General features: G+C 37.2%; 1 pseudogene across 1 annotated transcript; it reads left to right on the forward strand.

Annotated features, from left to right (window-relative positions):
• Window positions 1-18,328: 18,328 nt before the first annotated feature.
• LOC308438686 (large ribosomal subunit protein uL4-like) lies at window positions 18,329-19,610 on the forward strand (annotated as a pseudogene). Its single transcript has one exon. The product of its transcript is annotated as a large ribosomal subunit protein uL4-like (transcript).
• Window positions 19,611-19,910: the final 300 nt, after the last annotated feature.

The following is a 19,910-nucleotide window of genomic DNA, read 5'->3' on the forward strand; positions in this document are numbered from 1 at the left end:
TAAGACTGGTAACCCTGGGCTACATCTATATTCCTACATATGTCTAGTTTACTAGCCATTGCTTTTAGATGAAGTGTTATTTGAGTTCTTCCCACTCTGGTACAGGGTTAGAGGAGAGCATTCCCACTTTACTGGCTTTTGTCACTGTCACCATCCAGTAACAGGGCTGCACAAAGGTTCCTGAATTTCCATGGCAACTGCCACCTTGCTCTTATTCCCTGTTTCACTTTCCCCATCTCAACACAGTTTTGTAGACAGGTGTGATTCCAGGTCACAGACAGGGTGACACAGATGGTAGAAATAAGGCATCCACAGAGCTCCAGACTGAGATTCATGGCTTCTCTCCCAGGAGCAAGCACAGTGTATGACTTATACCAACAGCCAGAAATACAGAACTTTCCCCAGCAATCCTCATATCCTAGACAAGTAATTGACCTGGATATCTTATTTGAGCACTCTGTGATCCCATTTAAATGGTATATTCTTTTCAAATCTTGACTTCTCTTCTACAGAGTGGTAATCATGGCAACAGGGGGAAGGATGATTAAATATAACAATGTTTATATCCAAGGTGATACCTGACATTTAGTAAATATTCAACAAACTATAGTTCATTACAATCTATTTATTCTTTCTGATTTTATAAGTCTGTTACTTAGAGTGTTGTTTCTAGCAGTCACTTTCACTGTCCTGGCCAAATATTTGGGTTTTGCTTCTCTGTGAAATTTACAGTATTTGTTCCTCTGAAGAAATAGCACATAACTATGTGGATCTGATATTTGTAGCACAATTAAGAGCAGCCCTTGCCTAGGTCAAGACACTAGACTTTTCCTGAATGTACCAACCGAGGAGACCAAAGTCAGCAGGTTTCCATGGACAAGTTAATACTTAAGACACCCCTTTTCCAAAAATACCTGTTGTATTGATTTTCGGCAGTTTAGAGTTAGCTGAAGCTTAAGACAAGCAGAGTGCTCAGAAGAGCTGTTGAGAGAATTTCTGCACAAGGCCATAACTTCTTATAAAGTTCAATGTCCCTAATAATCGCAGTAGAAAACCTGAACAATAATAAGCATGGTTAGGCATTTTATATACATTTTATATACATTATCTGTGGAAGTACTCAAAGCAAACCCATTGTATAAATTGGAGAACTGAACTAAAACCTGGGCCACAGTAACAGAGTAAGATTGACTTTGGACTTTCAGATAAAAGACAACGCCTTCAAGCATTCTCTTTTCTCAGCTCTCATTTGGCCCTATTCTCCTACTATTTCCAAGCCAGTGAGTCAAGAGCCAGAATCTCCAGTGGTGGGAGTTTGCTATTTTCCAGGGCAAGCTAGGTCTTGAATCAGTTAGTGATGACCGGTAGAGTTCTTCCTTTTCCTGGGCTTGATCAAGTTACAGCTTCTGTACCTCTTAGCTCGGGATCTGTTCTCCAGAGAAAAAAATAAACAAATCTTTATGCCCTTCCTATCTGCTAGCCTTAGACCATAAATCAACCAGTTCCTCTGCTTATGCCTTGCTGAAAGGCACATGCAAAGCATAGAAGAGCCTGTATTAAAAACAATAATTACTTAAGAAAAAAATCAATGATTTGTTAATGCCTAACATTTGATAGATTTTTTTTTCTTAAGCATGATTCCATAAATATGTTCAATTTCTATTGAAATAACCATCATTTGTTATCAAACGTGCAGAGTCTTTGGGATGGGAATTAATAGAAATTGGATGTAACTGTGTAGTCAGAAATAAAGGGGGCCTTTAATCAATCCTTAGCTCCCAAGCAGGAATAAAACAGCTAGATCAGGCTCCGTGCACGACAAAGAAAGAGGCCAGCTTTTAATGTTGTATTTCAGATGCCCAGGAGCACAAGGGTAGTGGAGGAGATGGAGAAGTCAGGTGTATAAACTGCTGCCATTGCTGAAAACTCCGGAAGATGGAAGAAAAGGGGTGTGTGTCTTAAGTATTATCTAGTACAGGGAGACCTGCTGACTTTGATCCCCTAGGTTGGTACATTCAGGGAAAGTCTAGTGTCTTGACCTAGGTAAGGGCTGCTCTTAATTGTGCTACAAATAGCAGATCCCCTATTGTCTCTACCCCATTTTACTCACAGATCTAGTTTCAGCAGTCAAGTCAAGCAAGAGATTTTATTTAGGTTTTCTCTCAACAGTAATTTCACCTGGGAGCCACAGCTACTGATTTTCAACACTTAGTCAACCCTGTGTTTTATTCCATAAAGATAAACAAGTTGGGTATGGTCTAGTGGATTTTGTCTATGAAGCTTAGATTTCTTTTCCCTTAAAAGTTTCCATGCCAGAGTGAACACAAACCAGAGTCTTTGTGTAAAAAGAATGGGATCTGTCAAACTGATAAGAAAGTGGTCAAGGATGTTCCTTTCTGGAAATTGGCTCTAGACTTCCGTTATAATCCAAGACTGTTCATAATTCTGAATAAGGAAGGACAAGTAAATAATGGGCATGTATCCATAAACATAGCATCAATCTTCTGTCTCAGTGTATGTGGATTATATGAAAGCATACTTATGCTCCATACAGATCCCAAAGGATACCCATCAGCTTCTTCCCTCCAACATAATTACATTTCCCCAACAAGGTCTTTGAAGTACTAGGAGTGGTATCAATTTGTATTGGTGGGCTGTGGTGGAAAGAAGAGAGAGGATTCAATGGGTTATTAGATAGTTCCACAACAAAATTAACAATCAAGAGATAGGGGCTCATGGAGACTGAACCATTAACCAGGAGCATGTATGGGTTGGACCTAGGACTGCTACACATATGTAGCAGATGTGTAGCTTGGTTTTCATGTGGGTACCTTAACAATTAGAATAGGGGCTGTCTGTGTCTCTATTATCACTGGGCCTCTTTCTCTGAGCTGAGCTGTCTTCTCTTTCACCTCACTGAAAGAACATGCACTTAGTCCTGCTGGAAAGGGATGTGCTAAGGGGAGCTGGTGCCCATGGGGGTGGCCCTTCTTTGGGAAGAACACAAAGAGAAATAGGTGGGAAGGATGTCATAGTGGGACTGAATAGAGAGGAGGATGGGGGCTTCAATCACAATGTCAAGTAAATAAAGAGATAAACTAAAGAAAAGAGAAAAAGACGCACACATGAGAATTGACAGTTGAAATAATTTGGCGTTCTTGATGACATGGGTTCTGTGTCTCCCAAAATGCCCCATGAAAGATTGGGAGCCAACAACCTTCTCAGTAGCACATCCATATTCACTCTACTCCAAGACCCTTTCCTAGAAGACTTATGAAGTCCTATACCTTGTTATTTTATGCCGATCGTTGAGATAGACTACTTGCATTCTGAAACATGCCTGGTGTCTACCTGTAAAGAAATCCAACTGAAAAGCATTGTTACTGTGAATCTGGTTGCTGCGGCCTTTCGGTTTTAAATGAAAATTAAATAATGTTTGCCATAGTTTGTCAGGACATGGACCCTGACTTCTTCTATTTATCCTTCCCTTTATCTTCTGCTTGCTTCTTTTCTTTCTCATCACTTAAGGTTACTGAAAATCAAATCTGAAGGAGCAAGGCAATTAGTTACTATGCAGAAAGTTCCATGAACACTTAAGATGAACTGCTGGACACAAAACTAGGTTAGGAATAGGCACACTTATCCATAACATTAAGATAAGAGGCTGTCATGTCACCTCCAGGAGGCATGAACTCAGCTGCATATAAATTTCACTGAGCAATCCCTGAAGTGATAAATATCCTTGTGCTTTGTAATTCACCTGGTCTATAGAAAGGGTAAAAGAAACATCCTGAAAGAGGACAAAAAGAAAACAAATTCCTTCTGATATCAGATTTAGGGTACCTGGGGAAAGGCCAGCAAACTGTAGTTTATCATGTGTGATAACAGATAAAGTATTATTGGGACACAGCCATTCTCACTTGTTCACACGTTGTATAGGACTTTTTCTGCATTACAAAGTGAAGGGGGTGTGAAAGAGAGCTTATAGCCACAAGGCCTAAAATATTTGCCATCTGGCTCTTTGAAAAGTAACTTTCCTAATGCCTAGGCAAGGGCACTGCTTTCATTAAAGGTAAGTACTTCAAGACAGTGTAAGTATCAATAGGTGTTGGTTCGGGTGATGGCTTAGGTTGTGACATGCCTGCCATGCAACAAATGGCTTGTATTTGGATTTCCAGCACCTGTATCAAAAGCCCAAGTAGAGGTTTGAGGCTGTGTTTCTAATAACAGTGACATTAGAACAGTGATTTTCAGATGCTATAAGCCTCTGGGTCAAATAACTTAAATTGTGAGCTTAGATTTAGTGACAGGCACAAAACACAAGAAATGGGAGAAAGAAGACTCACAAAGATAAAATAAGTATATTATACACATGTTCACATGTCTATGTACCCATTCTATGTATATATTTTTATATGCACATATTCTTTACATATGGGAATATTCCAGTTTCTCAGATGCATTTTCCTTTATTTTGTTTCTGTTCCTAAGAATAATTTGGTGGGCAATCGAGCAGACTATTTAAAACAAAAACAAAGCTGGTTTTGCCTTTTTAAAATTATGAAACACACATAAAGATTCACAGTGGAGATGACAAAATGTGACAGGCCATATTGTTGAGCAATGGCTAGCCACCACACCCCCTCCTATTTCCTAATGGGCAAATTAAATCTATTCCATGGGATGTTCAGGCCTTAGCAATTCTATATATAACAAACACGAGCCTTTTAAAAAACAACCCAAATTATACATAATGCATGCTCACATTCTTAAACGGATCTGTTAGAGATGCTAAAAAAAGATTGCATATATTTCAATTTTCCCAAAATGTCTCATTCCCTAACACTATTCTTGCTCCATTATAGAGCTCCCAAAATTCTGGAGATGTGTGTTTTTAAAAACACATGCCAACCAGGTCTGAACATGTTGTTCCACTGTGTGAAATCCTCCAATGATTATATCTGTTGCCACGAATAATTTTAAATATTTTTGGCTCCCCTGGTGTGCTGGATGTGTCAGTCCTCTATCCTGATGGTGACATGTCCACACTAAGCAGCCCTTCCTTCCCAATACCACCCTTTCCTTCTGTTCCCTCAATTGTGTTCTTCTGTTTTAGTTCACATTGCTCTTTTTATTTCCAGCGTACCATTTTTTCCCCTCTTAGTCTTTTTTTTTCTTTCTTATTTTTGAGATTAGAATATAGTTACATCATTCTCCCCTTCTCTACCTTCAAACCCTCTCCTATTTTCCTCCTTGATCTTTTTCAAAGTTCATGACCTCTCTTTTGTTTGAATCTTGTAATGTGTATAAATGTATAGATAAATATGCATATATTCATAAACATAAACATTTCAGTGTGAGTAAAGCCATTCATGTACCTAACCTCAAGGGTGACCGCTTAGTATCAGACAGACAGGTGATGTTGATGTGCTCATCCTTGGACAAGAGAAGCTGCAACTAACAATTTACTAAACCAGTATAATCTCTATGTTCTAAATGTTTGTACCTATACCCACAGATAGTTGTCATCCCCAGAACAGGAAATTTCTGTCTCCATCTTGGTGTTTTATAAATGTCTTCTTTCCTAACTTCTGCCAAGATGTTACCTATCTCAGGTGACTTTCTGAGTTCTATTGTTCAAAATTGCTCTCTGCTTTATTCCTCATGTCTTTGGTTACAATCTTTCACCTACACAGTTAATTCTTCAAGCCTAAGCCTAAACCCACTCTTAATTTGTGGGTGTGTGTGTCTGAGTGTGTGTGTGTGTGTGTGTGTGTGTGTGTGTGTGTGTGTGTGTGTGTGTTTCATTTCCCATTCATTCTGTAGGTCTGTCCACCTAATATTTAGCATGTATCCTTAATCTGTCTACCTTCTGTATAAGCCATTATTATATGACAACTGATCAACATAATATCTTCCCACTACATTATTGCTAATCTCCAATCCATTCTCCACTTTGGCAGATTTTAATAAAATACATATTTAGGACTGCTTAAATTTTCTCTTTTCAGGTTTCTTGTGCTGTCACTGTATATTGAAAATGAGTTCAGATTTCTTAACCAAGCCTTCAAGGCAATGCCTGTAATTGAACTCCTCCAGTAAACCTTGTTCTTGGGATAAATGTCACCCAAAATCAGAATCTGATATTCTTTATCTAATAGGTATAATGGTCTTTCCTTTGTTCTTCATATTCTTTTCCTATGATTTACTCATAACAAACATAACATCAAGTCTTCTGAGATATATTCTTCAACTCCTAAAAGCAAATCAGGGACTCTTCCACTGTCTTGATGCTCTTTGTACACAGAGTGTTGACATCATTTGATCATCTTTTTATTAACTCTAAGTTGTTTGTCCTGCTATTCCATAAGCACTAAGTAAGCTTTTAGAAAGTCTTGTCTTGTTCAAGAGCCTACATTTAATCATTCAGTGTTTTAAATAAAATAATCCCTTATGAAATATTTTCTCAAAGAAAAAATAAGTCAATAAGTCATACTATTCTAAATATTTTAATTAACTCAATTTATCATAATTATACTAAACTATGTTCAAATATATTTAAATGTTCTTACCTGTGGCTCTTCTTAATACCCTAAGCAAACAGTGTCAGTCACTAAGTATGTTGTCTCTCTTGAGTCATATAAGTTGCCTCTTAAATATATAACCATTAGCAATCATATGCCTTATTCATTCAACCATCATGCAATCTCCTTGAATACAAACCTAGAATATACAGCTTTTAAATTTACATTTTGAATTTCACACATGAGTTCTTATGAGTACTCAATTTATATCACTTCTTCCTCTCTTCCTTCCTTTTCAATTCCTCTGAGTTCCCCCACCCCTCTCAAGTCATTGACCTGTCTCTACATGTGCATTGCTTTCAATCTCCACTACCAGATACAAATTACAACTTGAATAATTACTTGATGAATGGTTATGTGGACCTTTCAGAATTTTAACAAATAGCATGCTGTCAATGAGCTCAGAAATGTAAAACAAAAAAAAAAAAAAAACGACCTTTCTTGTCAGTATTTCTGGGTCATTTAGTTTGAAATTTACAACAATAAGCATAAAAGTGTTGCTGGTATGCAGCCCCTTGTACGGTCTAAAGGACATAGCATTCAGTAGGATCTTGAGGAGTCAGATTTTCCCAACCTAGGGCCTAATGTAAAAATGTTGGTTTTCATATATTCTCACAAATACCATGAATGTAATTTTATACAATTTTAGAGCCTGAAAAGGTATTCTGTTTCCCTTCGAATAATACTATCCCCTGGATACACATTCTTCCAATCATGAAACATGCTAGTAATTTTTTGGTTAGGCTCTTAGCTATATGTTACTTCACTAACTCTACAACATTCATTTTTAACATTTACTGTCTATACAATTAATTTGTAGACTACTGTTTGCACTTAATTTGTATATTTGTTTTATTACCTTTGTAGTACTTTAGAATGAATATAAGGCTTCTAACATGATAGAGGATACCCTATTGAATATATCCCCAGCTCTCCTTTTTCTTAATTTATTCATTTTTATTTTACTTTGGTAGAGGTTAATTTTTCATTTACTTTGTATGCCATGCTGGTTTGGTACTTATAGTATTCTTGCTTCAACCTCACAGATAACAGGAATTACAAACATATACTACCAAGCACTGTGCTTTTATTTTTATCTTATTTTTTTTTATTTACCCAGCTGGGACTTCAGCAAACATAAATATACAACTTCTCTGGCAAGATATGCTCATTGGTAATATATTAACATGAGTAATATGGGAGTAACGATATACTTTCTGATTGAAATTGGGCTCATTTCAGCAGATGGAACACATTGCTAACATGGTTATCAAGGTTAAGAACCTGTGGCCCTATACGCTACACTTTCTAAGGGAGATGCTGATATTAGAATTCCCAAATGTACATTGTATTAAAACAAATTTAAAAATGAATTTTCATACCCATAGGTATGGATTTTGCTCAGTCCTCATCATAGAAGTTTTATTTTCTTGCAGCAGCTAGCAAAATAGTAGATACTGATCCACAGCTGGTCAAAGTTCATAGAATATGAGACATACACGTGTTCCTCAATAAATAGAACATTTATATCACACACCTGCTAAGGCTCCGAGATTATTAATAAGGAGAATATGGAAAGTTTGTTGGAGCCAAAGGTTAGAAAAGGCCACAAAAATTGTTTCCTACACACACAATATTGCACCTGCCCATCATGTCATTGAGATAGCATGCAAAAGACCTGCATAAGCTCAAGCCAGACAAAATACTAGCACCAAAGTGGAGGAAGAGTATACATGGATTCCTACCCATAGCTGAGGAGTTATTGGCAACTGATAACTGATGTGAGGTGGAATGCTAAATATATCTAATATTACAGGCCTTGATAAGCTACCTATATTCATGTGGAAGGCTACACATACATGAAATATGAGCAACCCAGATTAGACTTAATAAGTTTTTTTTTTTTTTTTTTAAGACACAGAATTGGGTAGATAAAAAAAGGGTGGTGAATCTATAAAGAATTCCTGGGTGAGAAATAAACATGATCAAAACACATTGTATAAAATCCTCATAGAATAACATGTTATTTTAAATTAAATCTTTATTCTTACATATTCTGTCATTCTTTCCTAGTATAATTTATTTTTATGTATTTTTTTCATTTTCAACATTTTACACATGCTTACCTTTAAACATCCTTCAGACTGTGTATTATCTGATTCATACAACATATATTCCTATTACACCATGTACTAGCACCTCATTTTTGTGGTTAGTTTTCCTACACAATGCATTTTTTTAAGTAGGAACTCATTTGAGTAAGGGCTTAGAGTTCTATTCTGTATTTTATGTTGTGTAGGCAACCCTGTGGCACTCATAAATGTGAAAATTATTCTTTATACCACTGACACATCCTGGAATCTTTATACTCCAAAGATTGTTTAGCTGTACTCCACAGATATATGTGACATAGGGGAATGTCTGTGACTACCTGAACTGTTCTGCTTATTGAAAGAAAGCTAAAGCTGAGGCTAAGTCTCCATTTTATAGATGGGATGTTTTGAGGCTTCTGTCTTCATCAATGTTCTAGTTCATTTGGATAAGAACAGTTTAAAACTACGAATAACCGTATTGCAAATTAGTTCTTGGTCCAACTCTGGGTTACCTTTCAGTGCTGGCTTATCAAATTTCTCTTTCTGTGTTGAGACTGGCTGAGTACCACTTACTTTTATTGTCTTGTATCTTACATTATTATATTATAGACTATATGTTGAGATACATTGTCTTGTATCTGAGCTATACCTTTGTAATTTAATGTATTTATTAATCATACCAGGAATGGCAGATACAAGAAACATAAGAAAAAAAACAGGTTAAGTCAGATTGAGAGACACTATATCAGACAGTAAAACATGAATAAAGAAGCCATGAGAGTAAAAATAGGGTGTGAGAATCTTAAAGTTACTGGCCTTGGGGTGGCTAGACAAAACATTTGCAACCAAAGCAAGAACTCTATCTGAACAAATACACATCTGATGTGTGGTGATGATAAGTGTCTATGTTTGTATGCTGTGTTTCAAAGACATTCAGTTTCATAATGAATCTCTGTCAAAGAACATAATGTTACTCTGTTATCTTTATTTGCTTGTAGGATGTGTGGGACATAGAAATTCTAGCTTATGAAGGGTGAGGCTCTGGTGCTGTGCATCAGAGTTATATGCAGAGCCTCTTGGGGACCTCGATGAGAAAATACAGACATGTAAAATCGTACACTGTACTTGCTCTGCACTGGAACGGGACTTTCACTACAGTAGGTAAGACTAAAGAGGTAGACAACGTCTGAAGAATATGGAGGCAATGGTTTCATACTGCCCATAAGGGCCTCAGCTCTCTACAGCCCAACCAGAAGGGCCACTGTTTAGAGTAAGAACAAGGCATTTATGGCTAGGTAGGCTTAGCTAAACATTTTTTAAACATATCTGTAGAAGAGTTACTTTGATCTGTAACTAGAAGTTTACACAAATAAAGAAATGGAAAGGTTTGTCGTAACTTCACACATTTAATTAAAATGGTTATAACATGTGATTCACTACTGTAAATTATACCAACCAGGAGTCTGCCACACAGTCATCCTCTTATAAAATTATCCCCACAATCTAATCTCAGGAAACCTTCATCATTCGAGACATATCTCACTCTTACTTAAACAGTCCCTTCCATTCTTACACCAGCACCATCTGTCATAATATGGAGAAGCCAAATGTATGAGATCATGTAACACAGGGTCTCTGATCACTAGAACATTCAACTCTTGCACAGTTTTCAACATTCATACATATTTTGGCATGTCTCAGCACTTCATTTGTTTCCATGGATAAATATTATCCTGTTGTCTGGTTACATTGCACTTTGATAATTTATCCATGAATGTGTGGGTTGCTGTAATACTCTAGCATAGGACTGTATAAATGATGTCTGAACATGTTTCCTTTTTTGAGTGTAAAGTGCTTTGCTGAAAACTATTCCAGGGCCCTACATTTTATCTACCCAGTACTCAGAATGTCTCTTTATTCCACTAGCCTGAGATGTTCTTTCAATTGGCCTAGAAAAAAAAAAAGAACAAATATACAACAACTCTTTGAAAAAACAATCATGTAATAATTGGTAGAAAAGAAAAATAGTGATTTTTGTTTTATATTACAGGCAACACACATTTACTGACTCTGACATTTTTGTTTTGACATCATTCTAAACAGTGCATTTTATAGTCAATGCAGGACATAGCTTAATTTAAAGTGATTCCTTTCTTTAGTGAAAAATAAAATAGTTATTTGTTAGAATCACACATTTTGAACACTAAAGATTGTGATAATGTGGAGCACCACCTACAATTCATATGGAGGCATTAAGACTTTTAAAAGGAGACTATAAAGCTTTCCCTGGATGGCCTTGATTATTATGGCTTTCCTTGCACTTTCCCCATGAGATCCTGAGATACAAGGAGAAAGCTACTTGGCATAGAAGGATACCCCACAAGCCCTGCATAAGTAAGTTTTTATCATTCTCTCTGGCTCAGACTCCATGTGGCCCCATCACTAGGGAAACTGCCACAACTGCCACTATAATACTTAACATGAGTACTGTCTGATTTCTCATTTATATCTCTCTCATTGTATCTTAAAAATTCCATTATTTTTCTCATTCCTATAGCAAATAATAAGTCTCATTACATTTTTATATGAACTTAGCATTAGTTGTTTTGTGTGTATTCAACACACCCCTGACTTTCTCTCTCCTTCTTTCTTTGTTGACTCCCACTCTCCCCTTAAATAGTCTGATGTGTACAGATCTCTTTAGAGAAAGGTGTTTTTCATTTTTAAAGCCATGAGAAAATAAAAGGGGAAGAAAGAAAAGAAAAGCTATAAAGATAGTGTGATGTCATCAATGACTACGGTTCTCCTACTAAGAAAATAAGAGCACCACAAAAAAAATAATTTCAATGAAACCACAATTTCAACAGAAACTAACAAATAATGATCATTATGAAGTATTGGCAGATGTTCTAACCTAGTCTGGGATCAGGTGTGTTATTCATGTTTTGTCTTTCAAACAAAATGAGAGCAATGGCTTCATAGTTTCTTTGCTGACTTCCTACAGATAGCTCTTTCAAAAAAAAAAAAAAAAAAGTTCTGGCCCAAATAATATGCCTCCATCTTTTGTTCATAAAATGATTTAGAAAACACTTGAAGGGTTAGAAGATAAAAGGCCCTTGTGAAAGACCAAAATAAAAACAATATCATAAGTTTGGTGTCTCTCAATGTTTGTGATCAAGACAATTAACTATTCACTTCCAATGTGTGCTATTTACTGTAACTGGACCAGTTCTATTTACTGCAATGGGACCAGTTCATAGATGAGAAGAGGGAGCTGACATAGTCTCCTGGGAGGACAATTATCTTCAACATGCCCATCCAATTACTGCTTTTGTCATTGAATTTCGGTTTTCCAAAGTCTTCTCTTAGAAAAAGTAATTTCAAAAGTGATAAGCAAATATTCACAAGTCTAACAAAAACTGCCACACAAACTTAATATTAATTATAAACCAGAGTATCCAATGTCCCAGTTTCCTAAAAGAAGATTAAATAATCCACAGTGGCTCAACCCTCCTATTAAGTGTTTTTTTTATCTTTAGATCTAAGTTTCCAATAATAGAATAAAGTTATATCTTGAAAATCAAATGATTTTTGACATCAACACTGGTATCTGGTCATCTTAGAGAAGCATAGTAGGAAGCAGAGGCATTATACTATTTAATCTTACTAGCTGGCCAATAAAAGGAAGATCTGCATAGGTTGAGGCAAGTTTTCTAAATTTCTGTTAACATTCTGAGTGGATTTAAAACCATGCCAACAGAGAAGTTTGAAAGACACTGGGTTATATAAATGAAGAATAATCATGATGTGAATGATAAGGGTACAAAGGAAGCCATTTGTAAATACTCAAAACATAGTGAGAGAAAGTTTGGACTCATTCTACAGACTGAATGAGAAAGCTATTGATAAAATACGAAGTGAGATGTTTACGTATGTGGTAGTCAGTGTTGCCTGGTGTATTATGACATATATTAGACTAAAATTGTGGAGTTAAAATTGCCCACTTTCAGCCTAGTTCCTTAATTGAATTTTAAAGGTCAAATGACCAAATTTCTTGGTGTGTAAAGCCCCTTTAAACCTGAGATCTTAATGACTCTTAATCTATGACAAATGTCACTGCCTCGGGTAAAGAAGAATAGAGGGTCTAGCAGCATCCACCTGCCTCTGACGCAAATTGCAGAAGCACTGGATAAGTCAAAATCTGTGAAAACAGAGAAGCAGAAGCCAGCTTCTTTCTCCTTTTACATTACAATGCAGAGCTCCTGGACCACAGCTTTTTAGCAGAATCACAGCTTTCTCCTGAATCCTCATCCTTCTTACAACTGATAGCCAGCCTACTGACACCCCTGCAATACTTCCACATCCAATTTTGACATATATTACTGGTTATTACATTTGCAGGCATCAGACCAGCTCAATTCTTTCCAAGAGTTCTGTAACTCAGGGGGAAAAAAGAAGGAGGAGTAAAAGCAGGAAGAGGAAAGTCCTCTCTCAATATGGATGATCCTCTTGGCAGCAATTGCTTACATGAAGTGTCCATTCCCTTAAGCTGGGCTCCTTACCTGCTCTGAATACAGAAAGTGTGCAGGTAATTTTTACCTACCAGTCTGTTACTTGCCCACCTCACACCATCTCCCGTTTTGCATTCTGTCCTTCTCAAGATAGATGTAACATTACAAACACCACTTTAGGATTTCTAACAAAGAAGGTGAAGTTAGAGACCTCTGACACCATATTAATAGGAGTTCTAATGAAGAACCCAAATAACCTACCTGTGACAAGAGTTGTGTCACCCCTGAAAAAAAATTAAAAGTGGCAAGCCACTTCACCTTTGCTCTATTTTTATTTTATTCCTTAATTTTTCTGCCTTATCTCAACCTTTCATTCCTCATGTATTATTATTATTATTTTTGCAGAATGGTTCCTGCTTTTTGAGTTTGTTTTGCAAAATTGCCTATCCATTTGCTGTGTTATCTGTGAGATATGCACTGAACTAGGAAACAAAAGAGCTGAGTAGGAGCTTGCAGCATCCTCCCTAATTCTCTCTTCAGCAGGAAACTGTGATTTTAATAATCTATACCAAGCCACAATTAAATGATTCTGTGGTAAGGGTGGAAGATGTAAGTTTCTACTATTCTGATCTGTATAGTGCTATATACTGCAGATTTATAACTGAAGGGCAAGCTTCTTGACCTAAAATATTTTGTCTAATGCAGGAGTCAGCAAACATTTTCTGAAAAGAGACAGATAATAAATAGGGGGTTACAGGCCATTGAGTCTCTGGTGCAACTATTTAATACTACCTTGATAGCCCAAGGATAGCCATAGAAAATGTTTAAGAATATATCCATTGTTGAGGTCTAATAAGACTTTATTTACACTTTGGATATATTTATCACAATAAGATTTATTTATCACTAATTCAGTGATAGGGCACCGGTCTTTGAAGGAAGAAGTTCTAGATTCAAAGCATAACACTGTCATAAAAAAAGAAATAAATATTCACAAAATATGTATTGCGTTGCCTTTAAACTTCCTGGCACTTTTACAAGCTCCTAAGATAATGGCCTGCAGTGGTTTCAATGAGATACCTATCATGAGTCCTGGGTATTTGAATACTTGGTCAATAATTGGTGGTGTTTTGAAAAGGAGTAGAATGTGTTGCCTTGTGAGAAGAGATACCACAGCAGTTGGGCTTAGGGTTTTTACAAGGGTCTGCTATCCTCAAAGAATCTTCTGCTTCTTGTATGTGAATTAGGAGGTGAGTCCGCAACTGCTGTTCTTGTCACAAGCCTGCCTGCCTGCTGCCATGCTCCCACCATGAACATGATGGCCTTTCAAATCTCTGAAACTGCAGGAACACAAAAATCCTTCCCTTCTATAGGTTACCTTTGTCAAGGTGTTTTATCACTACAAAAGAAAAGTAACTAATACATGACTCAATTGTTGAAGGTGTGGCATTCTCCAAAAAGAAAAGCCTTAGGGGATTGATTGATTGGTTAATTGATTGATTGAATGAATGAATGATTGATTTGAACATTTGTGATTTCTAGAGAATGGAGTGTTATATGCCTAGAGCCAAATTGTCCAAGTTTATCTTAAGTTCCCAAATAGCTATTTTCTTCCTTCCCTTCTGATGGTTGGATTAAATCCTTCTGAAATATACAAACAGACAGATCCTTAATTTCCACTAATCCCCAAACTAAGAATGCTTTCAGGTATCATTTGAAACCTACAGTGAAGATACAATCTCTTCTGTAATGTACTGGTCTGATGCTTTAAAGTTTATTGGCTCATTAATTTTATTCCATTAATATAAAGAAACTTCATGGAACAACTATCATGTGAGAATACTTTATTAGGTGATTCTGTTTTCAAAGGACATGTTCACTCACATTTGACTTCATAATTACCTTTTATCTCCTTTGAAGTGAAGCCTGTCATTTTAACAGTGACTCAGTGGTCAACACTGGATAATAGAGTAGAAGAGAAACAGTGGTCAACACTGGATGATAGAGTAGAAGAGAAACAGTGGTCAACAGTGGATGATAGAGTAGAAGAGAAACAGCAGAATGCTTTAAGGAAAGTTTCCTGGAAAAAAATGATATTTGTGGCATGGTTTGAATGTGCTTACTCATATGTTTATCTCTATTTCTTCCTCCTCCAATGTTTTCCCCAATAGGATATCTCAGCTTACATTGTAGTCAACTTATTCTAGATCTATAGAAGTTACCATTTCTTAGTCATGTATGTAACCTGTGGACAATTATTTATTGAAGGATATAAAATGTTCACCTGTTATGGACACTTTTGACATTACCTATAGATAGAATACTTGCTAGTTTCTAGTCTTTTTGCCAGAGCAAAAAACACCCAGGAGCCTGCTCTCCTGTTTGGTGGCTGTGTAAGCTTACAAGTCACAAATTCTTCTCAAACTTCAGCATCTTCTTCCACTGGGGGAAAAAAAAAAAAAAACATTAGGATTGGGAAAGGTATCGGTTGGCAAAGTGCTTGGAGAGCAAGCCTGACAATCTCAATTTATCACACACAATCCAAATAAAATCTTAGGTGTGGCAGCATTTGCCTGCATCCAGTGATGAAGAAGCAGAGAAAAGAGGATCCCTGGGGCTTGCCAACCAGCCTACCTAGCAGAATTCATGAGCTCCAGATTCAGAGAACGGTGCTGTCTAAAATGTAAGGTATAACATGATAGAAGACATCTTACCTCCACACTGACAGGGGCACATGTGCATACCTCTTACATCTGCACACCCTCATACATAACCTTCCTGATACATATGTACAAAGAATAACTGGAGTATTTACAATGTACAGTGTTGTAAGGTTTGAGTGCATTATTAGAGTGGTTCTCAGCATGGTGTAAATATTCATTATAGGCTAACTGTTTGAAATGTGACAAAAGCAAGCCTAACTTATTCATAACAATTGTTTACCTCTGTGGTGGGAGGGGCCGAGAAGAACTGCAGGAGCCTGCTAAAATCATTTGAAAATTCTAAAAAGTTTCTCCACCCCAGCTGTATTTGTTTGTTGTTTTAATCTCTCTGCCCTTAGCTGCTACGAGAGAAATTGATTGACAGCTTAGCTGTTTAAAATCAATAGGAGAAGCACTTGGAGATTAAAGCAATTTGAACAAGGTACTGGCTGGGGTTGGGAGCTAAAACTGTTCTTGAAGGAAGCCGCAAAGTGGACGGAGAAAGTGGGTCAGAAACAGCATAAAATTGTGTGAGCAGAGGTGAGATTACAATAGAGCAGTAAGAAGTTTCCTTCTAAGACAGGTTCTTTTTACAAAAAGAATAAACAAGAGAAGTAAAACAGAATCCAAAGCACTAATCTCTAAATTGGTCGTGCCTAGTTCAGACTTTTCTCCTGGATTAAGACATGTGTCTTTAACCTCTCCTTATAACCATGACCCTTCTCATGTAAGGTGCTCACTCATTACACCTTACCCACCCCCAACGTCCATGTCTCTCGGAACTGCATGGTACCTGTTAGCAATGGACAATGTCAAAGAAATATTTTTACAACAATAAACTACTCAATATATATATATATATATATATATATATATATATATATATATATATTATCCATATATGTATCCATATCTATGTATCATATAAACTAAGAAGAAATTATAAAAATAGAAAAAATGTCCTTTGTTAACCATCAAAGAAATAATTTGTTTCGCACAAGTCTACAGAAGTTTACACCATTGGATAAAAGCTGTTGTTTTGAAACAAGCACCATGTTTCAAAACTCTCACCCTATATTTCTAGATTGCAGGAGAAAAGTGATCCCTTCCAGTGTAGGTGCCAAGAACCCACCAATGTAATCAACGTATCAAATATGCAGTGTCTAGGATGGGATGCATTGTCATTCTGAACCTGATGATACAACTCAGTGTCAATTACACATCTGGTACTAAACCTTTAACATAACTTGTCACGAGGAAACAAAGAAACCTACAATGAGAGTAACACTCTTAATGTCACATCTTTAACTAGTCAAGACTCTCATAAAATTTCCACGGACAAGACAATATATAGGTATTGATAGATGCAAACATGCATAGATTATAATAGTTATGTTTCTAGCATGGTGATAAAATACAATGTCCAAAAGCATCTTAGGGAAGAGTTGGTGTGCCTTAAATTTCTGGAGGAGTAAGAATCAATCGCAGTAGAAAGGCATGACAGCACCAGGCACAGTGGCAGGAACAAGGAACTGAGAAATCATGTGTCAGCCACAACTGTGAAGCAGAGAACAAACTGAAATTAGGGTGATTCTGTATCATCTCAAATCCCTCTCCTAGTGATGCTCTTCTTCCAAGAAGCCCACACCTCCTTACACATTTCCAATGGGGCCAGGAACTGGAGTCAAACTGTTTAAATACCCTAGTCTTCCCATTAAATTTATCACTTAGATAAATAAATGACTTATGTTCATGAATACAGTAAACAACTGAAAAGAGAATAAAGAAATGCATGAAGCAAACGTAATAAGAGTTCTTTAATGGTTTTTCTACATCACTGTGGACAATATATGGAGACTACTTGGAAGAATGGAATATGAGATTACATGCCAGGCAGTTACTTTGTGTAATTTTCTAGGTATCATAATGCTAGTGTATTCATGTGAGACAGTGTTCTTGTCTTTTATAAGTACATCTAAGGTGACATAGGTTGAAATGTCATGGCATCTAACAGTTAGGTTCAAATGGCTCAGAAAGTAATTCTGTGGTGTCAGTGTGTGCATATGCATGCTTATGAAATGAAAATCTAGGTGAAGGATAGAAATGTTTGCCATAGTTTACTTTCAATGCATCCAAAGGCAGAACATTGCTGATGAAAATTTAGAAAGATTAGAACAACTTCACTTTTTTTTTTTAACATGTAAAGTATCCTGAACCATGAGAAAACAAACATTCTTTGCAATTCCTGTGCCTTTACCATTACCTTAGTTTTGGCTTTGTACCTGTTTTTCTCCCTTCTCTACACAGGTATGTCTTACCTTATGTGGGGAATCAGTTGTCAGAGTTGTAGCTAAGATGTCAAGTGGATGGGCGGAGGCTAAAGAGGAACAAGAAGGAAGACAAAGAACATACATGACTTACCACCTTCTCCTCTCCCTGTCATGGCTAGTGCCCGTCCCCTCATATCAGTGTACTCTGAAAAGGGGAGTCATTTGGCAAGAATGTCACTTTGCCAGTTGTGTCCAAACCTCCCATTCCACCAGATATTGTGAACTTGGTTCACACCAACTTGAGGAAAAACAAGAGCCCCATGTGGTCAGCGAATTGGCAGGTCATCAGACCTGTGCTGAATCTTGGGGTACTGGCAGAACTATGTCTCAAATTTCAAGAATTTGTGGTGGTGGGATCCACTGTTCTGGCCAGAGTGCCTTTAGAAATATGTGTTATGGAAGACGCCCATTTGCACCTACCAAAACCTGGCATCGTTGGCACCACAACGTGAACACAACCCAAAACTACATGCCATCTATTCTGCCCTTGCTGCCTCAGCTTTACCAGTTTTGGCGATGTCTAAAGGTCATCGTGTTGAGGAAGTTCCTGAACTGCCTTTGGTGGCTGAAGATAAAGTTGAAAGTTACTAGACCGAGAAGGCTGTTCATAAGAAACATAAGGCTTGGAATGACATCAAAATGGTCTATGCCTCTTAGAGAATGGGAGCTGTAAAGGGCAATTGAGAAACTGATTGCAGACCCAGAACAGGGGACCCTGCATCATCTATAATAAAGATAATGGTATCATCAAGGCCCTCAGAAACATCCTGGGTATTACTCTGCTTAGTGTAATTACTCTGCTTAGAGAGCTGAACGTTCTGAAACTTGCTCCTGGTCGGCATGTGGAATGTTTCTGCATTTGGACTGAAAGTGTTTTCCGAAAGTTGGATGAGAGTTGTATGGCACTTGGCATAAGGTTGCTTCCCTCAAGAGTCACTATAACCTTCCCATGCACATGGTAATGAACACAGACCTTAGCAGAATTTTGAAAAGCCCAGTGATCCAAAGAGCTCTGTGAGCACCACACAAGAAGATTCAGCACAGAGTCTTGAAGAAGAACTCACTGAAGAACCTGAGAATCACGTTGAAGCTGAAGCCCTATGGGAAGACTATGCATAGGAACACCATTCTTAGGCTAGAAATCACAAACTTAGAGTGAAAAAAAAAAAAAAAAACTGGAAGCAGCAGCTGCTGCATAGGCAGCCAAGTCTGAGAAGATTGTTCCAGAGAAGGGGGCTTCAGACAAGAAGCCTGCAGTAGGAAAGAAAAGAAAGAAGCCTGTAGATACCAAGAAATTGAAGAAGCCTGCAGGGAAAGGGTGCTTACCAAAAAAACAGCAGAGAAGAAACCTACCACAGAAGAAAAAAGAAAAACCTGCAGCATAAACTAGTAAAATTTGTTAAATTCCAGAGAGCAAATAGATGTGGGCTATTTGAATAAATCAAAGATACAGTGAGAAAGGGGAAAAAAACAAGAACATGACTTGTAATGGACTAGAAATCACACAGGAGAAGTAAACCAACCTCAAAGTAGCCCTCTCTTCTCTGAGTTATAGATGCCTTCTTCTCCCAATCCACTATCTTTCCCTGATCATTGTCCTTCCCAAAATTTGCTCTTATTACCGTAATGGCAAGATGTTGCTCACTATATGTCCAGCACCTGAAAGAGGCTGAGTATGCAGGCACCCACT

Source organism: Micromys minutus, assembly GCF_963924665.1.
Source record: "Micromys minutus genome assembly, chromosome: 28".
Taxonomy (NCBI): domain Eukaryota; kingdom Metazoa; phylum Chordata; class Mammalia; order Rodentia; family Muridae; genus Micromys; species Micromys minutus.